The sequence below is a fragment of the Galeopterus variegatus genome, unplaced genomic scaffold (assembly GCF_000696425.1).
Source record: "Galeopterus variegatus unplaced genomic scaffold, G_variegatus-3.0.2 Scaffold7057, whole genome shotgun sequence".
Lineage (NCBI taxonomy): Eukaryota > Metazoa > Chordata > Mammalia > Dermoptera > Cynocephalidae > Galeopterus > Galeopterus variegatus.
This window is the reverse complement of record NW_007733168.1, coordinates 76,552-87,829: the sequence shown is the minus strand read 5'-3', so window position 1 is coordinate 87,829 and position 11,278 is coordinate 76,552. Positions and strand designations below refer to the sequence as shown.

The 11,278-nt window shown below is 38.1% G+C and overlaps 1 long non-coding RNA gene across 1 annotated transcript in view; it reads left to right on the top strand.

Moving 5' to 3' along the window:
• The window catches only part of LOC103607035, a 7,234-nt gene extending 2,636 nt beyond the window's left edge, over positions 1 to 4,598 (top strand). The window contains exon 2 of the long non-coding RNA XR_551936.1: positions 2,815 to 4,598. This is a non-coding gene — a long non-coding RNA (uncharacterized LOC103607035). The remainder of the gene's footprint in view (positions 1 to 2,814) is intronic.
• The last annotated feature ends 6,680 nt before the right edge of the window (positions 4,599 to 11,278 follow it).

The following is an 11,278-nucleotide window of genomic DNA, read 5'->3' as shown; positions in this document are numbered from 1 at the left end:
GAGGAGGACCAGAGAATTTCTTGGGCTGATTGGTCCCGGTTCTTATTTTGATAGTACCTGTAATGACCAATTCAGAACAAAATAACAGTATGTAGGATATCAGTAACTTAATTTTGGAATATCTGAAGCAGTGTTGCTTAAGATGGCATACATTGTGATACTAGTTCTAAGAGATGCTACAAGAAAAAAAAAAAGGCTCATTGGTCAAGTAAATTTGGGGAACAATGCTATGTCCTTTCCTTCTCCCCTTAGGGTCACAATTCACATTTCCACATTGGAGGATTTAGTCACAGGACCCTTTTTATTTTGTTTTTGGTGCGATCTCTATGAATACCCGTGAAAGCCAGGAAACTGGATGTTCCCCGGGACAGCCATTGTGAACTGTTGGTCATTGGTGTCCTTCTAGGGTGTCTTCGGTCATTAGTGTCCTTCTAGGGTGTATTATCTTAGATGATGGTGCCTCTCTTTTGTGAACTCAGAGGTCCGGATGTTGATGTGGTTTGTGTGTGTCTGTGCATTTTGTGGGTATTACTCAAATTTGGTTCTTACTGTGCTGATAAGATATGAGGGTTATTAAGTTCAAGTCTTATAGAAGAAATTTAACTCAAGTGTTTTCACTTCCCGTAGCAGTGCGCCACCGGGCCGGCCCTGAAGTCTTATAAAAGAAATTTAATTCAAGCGTTTTCACTTCCCAGTGACTCACCTGTTTGCACATATAGTTTTACAAGTTTACTGGCTGCACTCCGTAATTGTTAGCACTTTTTCCCTAGAATGTTAGAAATATGTGGGAAAAAATGGTTACTACTGTTTCTGAAGAGCTAATCATGTGAATTGTTTAGAAGTTGAAAATAATACCTTTGGGCACTTCTTTTGGGTTAGCTGTTAGGAGAATCTTAATAAATTGAGAAAGAGCATTTAAATGTAAGTGCTTGTTTATATTTGTTAAGTGCTTAATTAAATGTGTTTTCCTGGGTCTACTCTGTTAGCTCACCCGCAACGCCAAGCCAAGGGTTGCGATCCCCTTACCAGTCACACACACACACAAAAGTGTTTTCCTTTTCCTTGGATGAAAAGAAGTTAGAAGAAGAGAATCAAGTATTTTCCGCAAACATTTTGTTCAATTTGGAAGAGATAGTATTGAGAAAAGAATGGGGACTGTGGAGTTAGACGTGGAGTCAGCATGACCTTTTCAGGTAGGGACAATCTGGATTGAAATGGAGTTCCACTCCTTCCTGGTCCAAAGCCACATTGCTGATTTATGTAAAAGCCACATGGCTTTTTTAAACATTCAGTTCCTTAGTTGTAAATTGGGGTTAAACCTATTGTATAAGGCTGTTTTGAGAATTAAAAGAAATTGTAATCTGTAGAGTTGCTAGTCCAATTCCTCAAATATAGCAGCTGGTGCCAGTAAATGTTGATTTCCTTCCCCTTTCTACTTTAGAACTTTGCTGTAGTTATTAGCATGATATATATATTTTTTCATGTTGGAGTAAACGGTTTGCTTAGTTGTGACTCAGTATTCAATCCAATTTAATTTTAAAATTAAATTTTGACTGGGTCTATTTTATGTCCTTAAAATTGCCATAAGTCCTTTCTAGAACAAGTTAAATAAGACTTAAATAATATATAAAGATGTATCCTTAACACCTTTTAGTCTGATAGGGAAGATACACATGCATATAATGAGGGAATTCTGTGCTGAAGGGTATCTGGGAAGAGAAGGTGATGCTGTAGGAGGGTCCAGAATTTTAGAGTAGGAAAGAAGTCCAGGTGGAGAGAACAGCAGGAATGGAAGAGTAAAAAGACAGCTGAAAAGGTGTATGAGATTTGAATCCCAGCCAAAAGAGAACCGCTGTCATCCTTTACTCTTCCTGTGTGACTGTGTTCCTCTGTGATACGAGGTGAGAACACGTACCTCCTCAGGTGTAAGCTTCAATGAGATAAAGTGATTAATAGGGCTCCTGGCATATAGTAAGTGGCCAGTTGATATTGATGGTGATGTTCCCACTGCTAACACCACCTGCACTTTCATATGGCTGATCTGTCTAGGGATGAATTTGGGGCCAGGTTTTAAATTCTACATGTTACATTAAAGTGGTTGATTTTTATTCTATAGGTAAGGAGAAGCCATTGAAAGTCAGGGACAGGATTAGACCCATGTTTTAAAACAGTATGAGTGGTGGGTTAGAGGAATGTGCCTATTTAGGATCCTAATCTTCAGAGTCTGGCCAAGTAGAGAAGTGGATGGTCATTTGAGGCAGGAGGAATTGGTCTGGACTCAAAATGTTAAATGTTATATTAAATATTTATGTTCTGCTTTGTGGAGGAGGGATCCATTCAACACGGATATTATCCAAATTTTGAGAGAGTAAATGAATTTTGATACTATTGGAAATGTTTTAGGTTGTAGTTTAAGTAGGTTTAATGTTTGGACCTATCTGCAAATGATGTAACTTATCGTGTCATAGCATATCTGAATTGCTGTTACTAGCCTGAGCTGGGTTCTAATACAGGTGATAGAGGAAAGAATGTCCTTTTTCCTGTTTACATGGTTTTGAGGGGCTGGGGTGTGAATTGAGTTACCTCTTTTTGCTTTCTCTCTATTGAGAATCATTGTAGACCCGTGGATTTTTATGTATCCAGTATGTTTTAATCAAATAGCCATTCTATTTCCTCAGCTTGTCACAACTTGGATATGTGGAGGTCCTTTCAAGCCAGTTCTCTTTCTTTTAATGCGATGTATTAGTCTCTGAAGAGGTTCTTGCTTTCTGACACAAGATGTCTGAGTTTTTCACTTTGTGCTTTTCTTGCCAGATACCTATGGGCCATTTCTTTCAGATCCTTTCATTGGGGAGTGGAATTCAGATACCAAAATCTGAGTGCTGTATATCCTTTTTGCTACTACGGTGCCCTTGCTTTCATTGGACAGACTTGGGAAGTATATAAATTTTGATTTTGTATTGATGTTTCCAACTCAGATTTAACATCATAAGGTTTTTACTTTGAGTTCATCCTTTTTTTCCTCTAACATTGATAGTGTGTATTTTTAGCAACATTAATATAATTTCTTTATCCTACAATCTAAATGTAGTAGTTTGAAAATAACACTACTTATAAAGCCACTGGAGGCTTATATTTGGTTACAGCTCTTTTTATACTTAAAATATCCACATAAGTATGTACAGTTGACATTCTGACTTATAAAACCATTTGAAAATATTTTCTCTCTGATTAAGTTACCACTTTGATAATTGGTTTATTTGCATGAAATCCTTAACTTTTAAAGATTGCTTTAATGTGTTATTTAATGTATGTTTTTTTCTGATTACTACCCTAACAAGGATTTGTAATGTATTTTTTCAACATATAAAATATTTATGTGAACATTTATGTAGCTCACGAATCAGAACTGTATAAAATGTTGCATTCACAGTGTCACTTCCTTCAGTCCCTCCAGTAGTTCCTGTTCTGCCCCAGCTATATTAGTTTCTGATTTATTCTTTTGCTATTTCATTTTTGGAAATATAAGCACATGTATAGACTTTTATTCCCCTTTGTTACACAAAGATTGTATTCTATGCACATTGTCTTGCTTGTTCTTAATGAATTCTGGACATCACTTCATGGAAGCTCTGCATTCTTCTTTTGTGCTTGCCAGTTGTTATCCTAAAGATGAACATTTCGGTTGTTTATGTTCTGTTGCTGTTATAAATATCGCTGCAGTGAGTAGTCTTGTGGTAATATTGGTTTATATTTGTGCAGGTATAGCATTAAGATAGTGAGATTATTGGGTAAAAGGCAAGCACATTTGTAGCTTATTGCTTTTCTAGTGTTTAGCTCAGTGTCTGTACTGTGAGTGCTCCAACTCCACTGTGCAGTAGCTAGAATTAAATAATGAGGAAATTGGGGCTGTGCAGTTAAAGGTCTGGTCTGCTGCACAGGTGTTTATCATCGAGTAATCATTAAGTAAACGTTTTTTGAATTTTAATTGTAATTTTTTTTCAGGATCTCATAGTTAAGAGTTCAGTCAGAAAAATAGAACCACTAGGGTGGGTAAAGAAAAAAATATATGAATGTATGTATTACTTATTGAAGGGATTTGTTACAGGCATTTGAGTTCATGCAGTGTGCGAGCTGGCTAAGCAGTCTCTATAGTGCTATGTCTTCATGCCTGGTGCTGCTATTTGAAGTCCAGAGGACAGACATTTGGACAAGAAAGACAGATGTAAAGTGGGGAAGAACAAGAACAAGCTGGAAGCTGTGCCAGTTCATGTTGTGCTGGGGTCCAGCCCCAGCACAAAGATTGTAGGGTCCTCTCTGATAAGCCCCAAAAGGGAGGAAAGGCAGCGTCGGCGATGGACAGCAAACACACAGACTCAAGAGATCTGCTGAATGCTGACAGTTTGTTGAAGCATGTACACACTTTTTATACCTTTTCTTGGAGGCAACATAATCATTGAAATAATCATTGAACAATATCATAATATTTTTTATGAGTGACAAATGTTCCAAGAAAAATGACATTACAGTTTGTTCCCAAAAGAAATAATTACAATGTTCTTTTCTTTGAGTAAAATAAAACGTTTACAAAAAACCCACTGGTCTTAGATAATTATTAACTATTACATTCAATTCAGCCAAGCCTACATTACATTGAACTTTGTATGACCTAATCCAAACTTGCACCTTAATCAAAGGATGCAAGCAGGAAGTTAAAATTCCCTTCACCAGTATTTTTCCATTGTTACAACCTATTGTAATATAAAGTAAAATTCTTTTACCCACTACATCCTATAATGTCTTAGGCCTTATGAAATTACTTCTAAAACTTAAAACTATATTTCCAAAAGGAAAAGAAAGTTTATGTTTGACTCTTTGAAGCAAGCAGGTTAGGCATAGTGGTGGTCATGTTGCCTAGCAACTTTTGAGTAAATTTTCAATAACAACTCCATTATGTTCACTAATAACATTAAAAACAATCCTTCCAGGAGGCAGACAAGGTAAATGATTATATAGATTCATTGTCCCCTTCTGGTCCCAGTTGCCACGGACCACTTTCAGAAAACTCATGACTATAATTTCCAGGTGGGTCATTAATATGATTAAACACTCTGGTATTAGTCTCAACTCCACTCCCAATTCCCCAAAGCGGTAATTGTGAGACAATAAAGAATAAAGTATAAACAACCACACAGAGCTGTAAAAAATGAGGGTGGAGCGGCGGCACCTCCTCCCACGATGAGGCCTTGCAAACATCGTATCAAATCAGAGGATCCTTGTCAAACTCTGGCTTCTTGGATTTGGTGCGCCCCTGCATTGTTGCCTCTGACCCTGGTTGTGTGTGTGGCCTGTAAGAGCTGGGCCCTTGGCATGAGAATAAACACACACATTTAGGCCAGGAGGCAGAGAAGTTCAAGGGAGATTCTGAGGAAGGTGGAGCAGGTGGAGCAGCAGTTGAAGGCCAGTCACTGGCTCACATGAGCGAGATGAGCCAGAAGAACAGCAGAACAACAGTGTGTGGACTACAGGACGGTTGCTCCTTTGCCTGTACCCTCCAGCTGCTGCACACAATTCTCTTGAGGCCCACCCAAGCCAGAAACCTATGGGGAAGGAAATTGTGGGGAATGTAGTTCAGCTCAGCCAAGTTAAAACATTACAAAGCATGAGATGTGCTCAGGGTTTTCAATTCCCAGCTTAGATTTGACATAACAAACCTGAAAATTTCTGTGAGTGTCTTTAAAGACTGTGCAAATGGATTCCAAACTTGTTGGTGAGGGCATTGATGGGTAAGGAGTGGAATCCTGAAAATTGGATTGTGGCATATGGTCAGATTGCAATTAAGCTGGAGACCTTGAACCTGTAAATGCTGCTGAGCTGCCTTTGCCAGTCTACACATCCTTTCCAACCCCAGCCACAGGAAATTAATCTGTCTTTGCCCTGAAAATCCGAAATAGGCCTCCCGCCCTGCATGGAAGGTACTGCTCTTCCTCAGAACCTGCCCCACCACCGCTGTTTCTCCTAGAGTGGCGAGTAGACTCAAGTTGCAGCAGGCCCCAGAGGGAGAGATACCCATGAGGAGGTACACTGCACTCTAAAAGATTGTGTAGTTTTGTCACTACAGTTGCCTCCTTCTGTATCTGTGTGTTCTGCATTGGTGGATTTAGTCAACTTCAAATTGAAGATATTTCAGGGAAAAAACCAAAAAGTGATAATACAACAATAATAGATAATATAAATAAAACAGTTTTGTATAACAAGTATTTACATAGCATTTACATTGTATTAGGTATTCTAGGTAATCTAGAGATGATTTAAAGTGTATGGAGGTGCATAGGTTATATTCAGATATGCCATTTTATATAAGGAACTTGAATATCTCTGGGTTTTGGTATCCATGGTGGCCTTGGAACCAACTTGTGACAGATACCCAGGAGCAACTACACAGACAGGAACCTAGGGGAATATTTGTGGGAATGGATCTTAAGGGTGTAAGATAATACTGGAAGGAACTTAAGGTTGGATCAGGCAGAATGTTTTGATCTGGGCCCACTAAGTAGAGATTCTGGATTCAGTGTTGTAGCTGAAAAGGTTAGAAAGAGCTCTGACAGTTTGGTTGATTGGCTGCAACATAAACCACAAGGTGACCTACACTGAATGAAGTTGAGTTGCCAGAACTGCCTTGGTGTACCATAGAGGAAGGGATCCAAAGGCTTAGAGAGATGGAAATGTTAGAGTGGATTTATCATGTTAACACTTGCTCATCCCCTTGGGAGGATTCAGAGATCGTACTTTTTATACCATAGCCATAGGAAATCAATTTATGAGGAGAGCCCCCGGTATCCTCAGAGCTTGTATGGTCATTCTTCTCTGAAGGTCAGAAATTAGAGTAGGAACTGCTGCTTGCCCCTGAACTATTATAGTAATATACTGTAATATAAGTTATGAGAATGTGGTCTTTCTCCCCCTTATTCCCTTCTCCCTCTCTCAAAATATCTTGTACTGTACTCACCTATTTTTGGAGTGTGGTAAACCTTGAGTATCTGAAACTGGGGAAGGCAAAACTGCAGATGGGGGGAGTACTGTACACTGATGATGGCTTTTAGCTTTAGCATTGTTAGTTCTACAGGCTGTCACCTCAGTGGTCTGTCACTTCACGTAATGCTAAGGCCTAAGGCCGAATCAGAAGAGCTATCAGAAGAGCTTTGAGGTGGGGCTTTGAGAGTTAGGGCAAGGGGAGGAAAGACTAGGAAAGCTGAGAGATGCAGTCACAAGCACAAAGAAAGCACAATAGGTGGCGCAGGAATAAAATCCAGTGATGTGGATCCAGGATGAGGTCATATGATTTGGTAACATGAAAGTCATTGTTTAGTGACATCATATGGGTCAGATTTCAGTGGAGTAGTATCACAAGTGAAGATTGTTTGTGGTTAAGGGTAATGGAAATTTGACGATGGTTTTAGTTTGAGTGAAAGAGTGGAAAAGAAGAACTAAATAAAACACTCTCCAATGCTTAAACAGATGACTTAGGTGTTGTCTCTGAACTCTCCATGTTATTGTTATTTATGGACGAAATGACCTTGCTTGGCAAAATGCTTGTTGATAAGTTTAACTGAGCAAGATGGATGTTCTTTTTGGGTGGCAAGAAAGTAGTATAGGTGATCTGGACAGGCAGAGAAAGTAGGCAGGAAGCTGGGAGTACCATTCAGCCCCTGTGCCAATGGCAGCTCTTCCTTGAAAGGTTCCTTGTCTCCCTGTGCTGGAGTGTTCTGCCCACCTCATTTTCTCATCCTCTGTAAATATTTGTTGACCGAAATACTTTTGCATTTTGGACCTGCCTGTTTTTTCTCATTGGAAACTGTAAAAATTCATTTTTTGAAGTATATCTGTGGATGAAGTTAATTAGTATTCAGGATATTTTGATCAAGTGTTTGTAAAAATCATGTAAAATACAAACCCCAGATTAACTGTTATCATCAGATTCTGAAGGCTTTGGTGAACATCATTTCCAGATTTTCCCCCTAATTCCCAATTTGAGTAGATGGGTACTTAAGCTAGTGGCATCATTTCTTTATTGGTGAGTGCTGTGGGCTAAATGTGTCTCCTGAAAGTTCATGTGTTGGAGACTTGATCCCTACCGTGACAATGTTAAGAAGGTGGGAAGTCTAGTTATAATATTTGAAAGATGGGGCCTTTGAGAGGTGATTGGATTGTGAGGACCGTGCCCACATGAATGGATTAATCCATTCGTGGAGTAACAATTTGATGGTCTAATGGGTTGTCATGGGTGTGAACTGGTGGTTTTATAAAAAGTGCCAAAAGAGCTCATGCCATCTTTGCTATGTGACTGCCTGCTTTGCCATAGGACCCTGTAGAGAGTTCGCACCCAGAAGAAGGCCCTCACCAGATGCGTACTCCTGGACCTTGGAGTTCCCGGCCTCTGAAACGGTAAGAAATGAATTATGTTTCTTTATAAATTACACAGTTTTGAGTATTGTGTTATAAGTGACAGAAAATGGACTAATACAGTGAGCTTCAATGTGTTCATCAATTTCTTATACCCATTCTTAGGTTGAGTTTTTACATTTTTTTCCATTTTTGTAAATTAATATTTTTGAAAATTAATTTTTGGGAGACAGTTTGGGTTATAACTGTGATCCATAAATGAGTGCAGCTGATGTTTAATTAAAAGTGTTCTGTTCAGAAGCCTAATTCAGTATTTGCAGCACGACTGATTCCTTTTTCTTTTTTTTTTTTTTTTTTTTTTTTTGTCCTTTTTGTGACCAGTAAGGGGACTGCAACCCTTGGCTTGGTGTTGCCCACACTGTGCTCAGCCAGTGAGCGTATCGGCCATCCCTATATAGGATCCAAACCCACGGCAGGAGCGCCGCTGTGCTCCCAGCGCCGCACTTTCCCAAGTGCGCTACAGGCTCGGCCCTTTTTTTTTTTTTTTTTTTTTCCTTTTTCTGAACATTCTTAATTTTTTAAGAAAAATTAAACATTTTTTAAGCTTCCGAATGCACTGTTAAAAGACTATCTTTGCTAAATAAGTGTGAAAGTCTGTCGAATGATCTTTTTTAGTTAGAATTAATCTGTGGGTTAAAACTCTTGGTAATTTTTTGGTTTACTCTGGTACTGTTTAACCTTGTGAAAATTTTCCTTTAAATTGATTCAGTAAAAGATAAAAGTAATCCTATGTACTTTTCATTCATAATTACTCTTCAGAACCTTTAAAATGACAGTCCACAAAGTAAGGTTCACCTAAAATGCATAGCCTTTAAGTAAAAAACTATATTGTTGGTGGGATGATAATTTGATAGAACCTTTTTGGAGGGTGGCTTCACTCTATTTAAACAGAATTTAAAACGCACATTCTTTGCTTACCCAGCAGTTCCACTGCTAGGAATTTCTTGTGTGGGTGAATTGGACAGGTGTACATGTGTAAGGTTTTCTTTTATGGCAGTGTTTGTGATGGTGAAAAAGTAGAAACAATCGTCCAATAATGGAGTTAAGGTAACATAAATGGTTGTTATAGCCATGCCGTGGAATGTTCTGTCAGTATTAAAAATAATAGGTTGATAGGGAAAGTTTTACTATGCTGCATGGAGAGCATAACATTTACTAAGAGAAACAAGTTGTAGAACTGTATGTTCTTAGTGTGTATTAAGGTGTTTGTATATCTATATTATGCTTTAAGTGTTTGCATAGAAATGTGTTGCTAGATTCATATCAGTCTTTCAACCTTGATGACCACCTGGGGGTGGGACTGACAGAGCATGTGGGGAGGAGGACATTGTGGAAAATGGTAACAGTGCATTGTTTGCTTTGCTCCAGATAACTTCTTAAATTTTGAATGAATAGTTGCAAATTCCCCTTTGGTTTGAGCACTGTTGACTTCTCAGTTTTGCCTTTCCTTTAAAAATATGTTTCTTATTGTGAAATATACTGTCCCTCCCTCCCTCCCTCCCTCCCTCCCTCCCTCCTTCCCTCCCTCTCTCCCTCTCTCCCTTTCCTTCCTCCCTTTCCTTTCCTTTCTTCCTTTCCTTCTTTCCATCCATTGTGTTCAGAAAACAAAACTATTTCAAAGCTTATGAAGTTTTTTGAAGCTTGCTGTGTGGCCTAGCATATGGACACTTTTTATAAATATTCTGTGTGTGCTTGAAAAGAATGTGTTTCTGCATTTGTTGGATGCAGTGTTCCATGTTTGTCAGTTAGGTAAAGTTGGTTAATCATGTTAAATTCTTTCTTCTGTATCTTTTTTTTTCTCTCCTTTTGGCTGCTGGTTGTATTGAGAGTGGTGTTAATACTTTGATTTTGCATTTGCCTGTTTTTTACTAGTTGTGATACTTTTTGCTTTATATATTTTGAGGACATGTTATTAGGCGCAGACATGTTTAGAATTGTATATCCTCATCAATTTGAGTCTTTTAATATCACTGTTTTTCGGACAAAAGTAGTATTAGAGGTAAAGTTTACTTAGCTTTATATTAATGTTGCTGCAATATCTTAACTTTGGTTAGTATGTGCAGGGTCTGTTTTTTAACCTTTTCTTTTTTCTTTCTGTTTTTTTTGGCAGCTGGCCAGTATGGGGAACTTAACTCTTGACTTTGGTGTTATAAGGCCTTGTTCTAACCCACTGAGCTAATCAGCCAGCTTAACCCTTTATTTTCAGTCTTTCCGTATACTTATGTTTTGGATGTTTCTCTTTATCAACAATACATAGTAGAATTTAAAAAATCTTGTCTGGCAATGTTTCTTCTGATTGGAGCATTTGACGTATTGGCATTTAACAAAAATAACTGATCTATAGTAGTTGGGTTTAAATCTGCTAGTAAGTGCTTTCTGCTTATTGTACCTGTTTTATGTGCCTGTTCCTGTCCTTTCTTGCCTTCTTTTGGATACTTATTTATCTATTTTTTTCTGTTAATTTGGAAGTTACTTAAAGCATGTATCTTGGACTTGTCAAAATCTAATATTATTTGGTACTTTCCCCATTTTCCTGGCTATTGAAAATCCATTTAGCTCATTTTTACTTACATGCCATTACTGTGCTGTTTTAATTCTGTATATGTTTTATCTGAAGGCATTATTAATTTGATCATGAAGTAACCATTCAGATTTACCCACAAAATTTACTCTTTTTGTTGATTTTTATTCTTTCTTGTAACTTGATCCTCCGTGTTGGAATATTTTTCTTCTGCCTGAAGAACAAACACCCTTTCTGTTTGCTACCTGTTGTGTGACTTCTTTTTTTTTTAAATTTTATTTTATCAATATACAA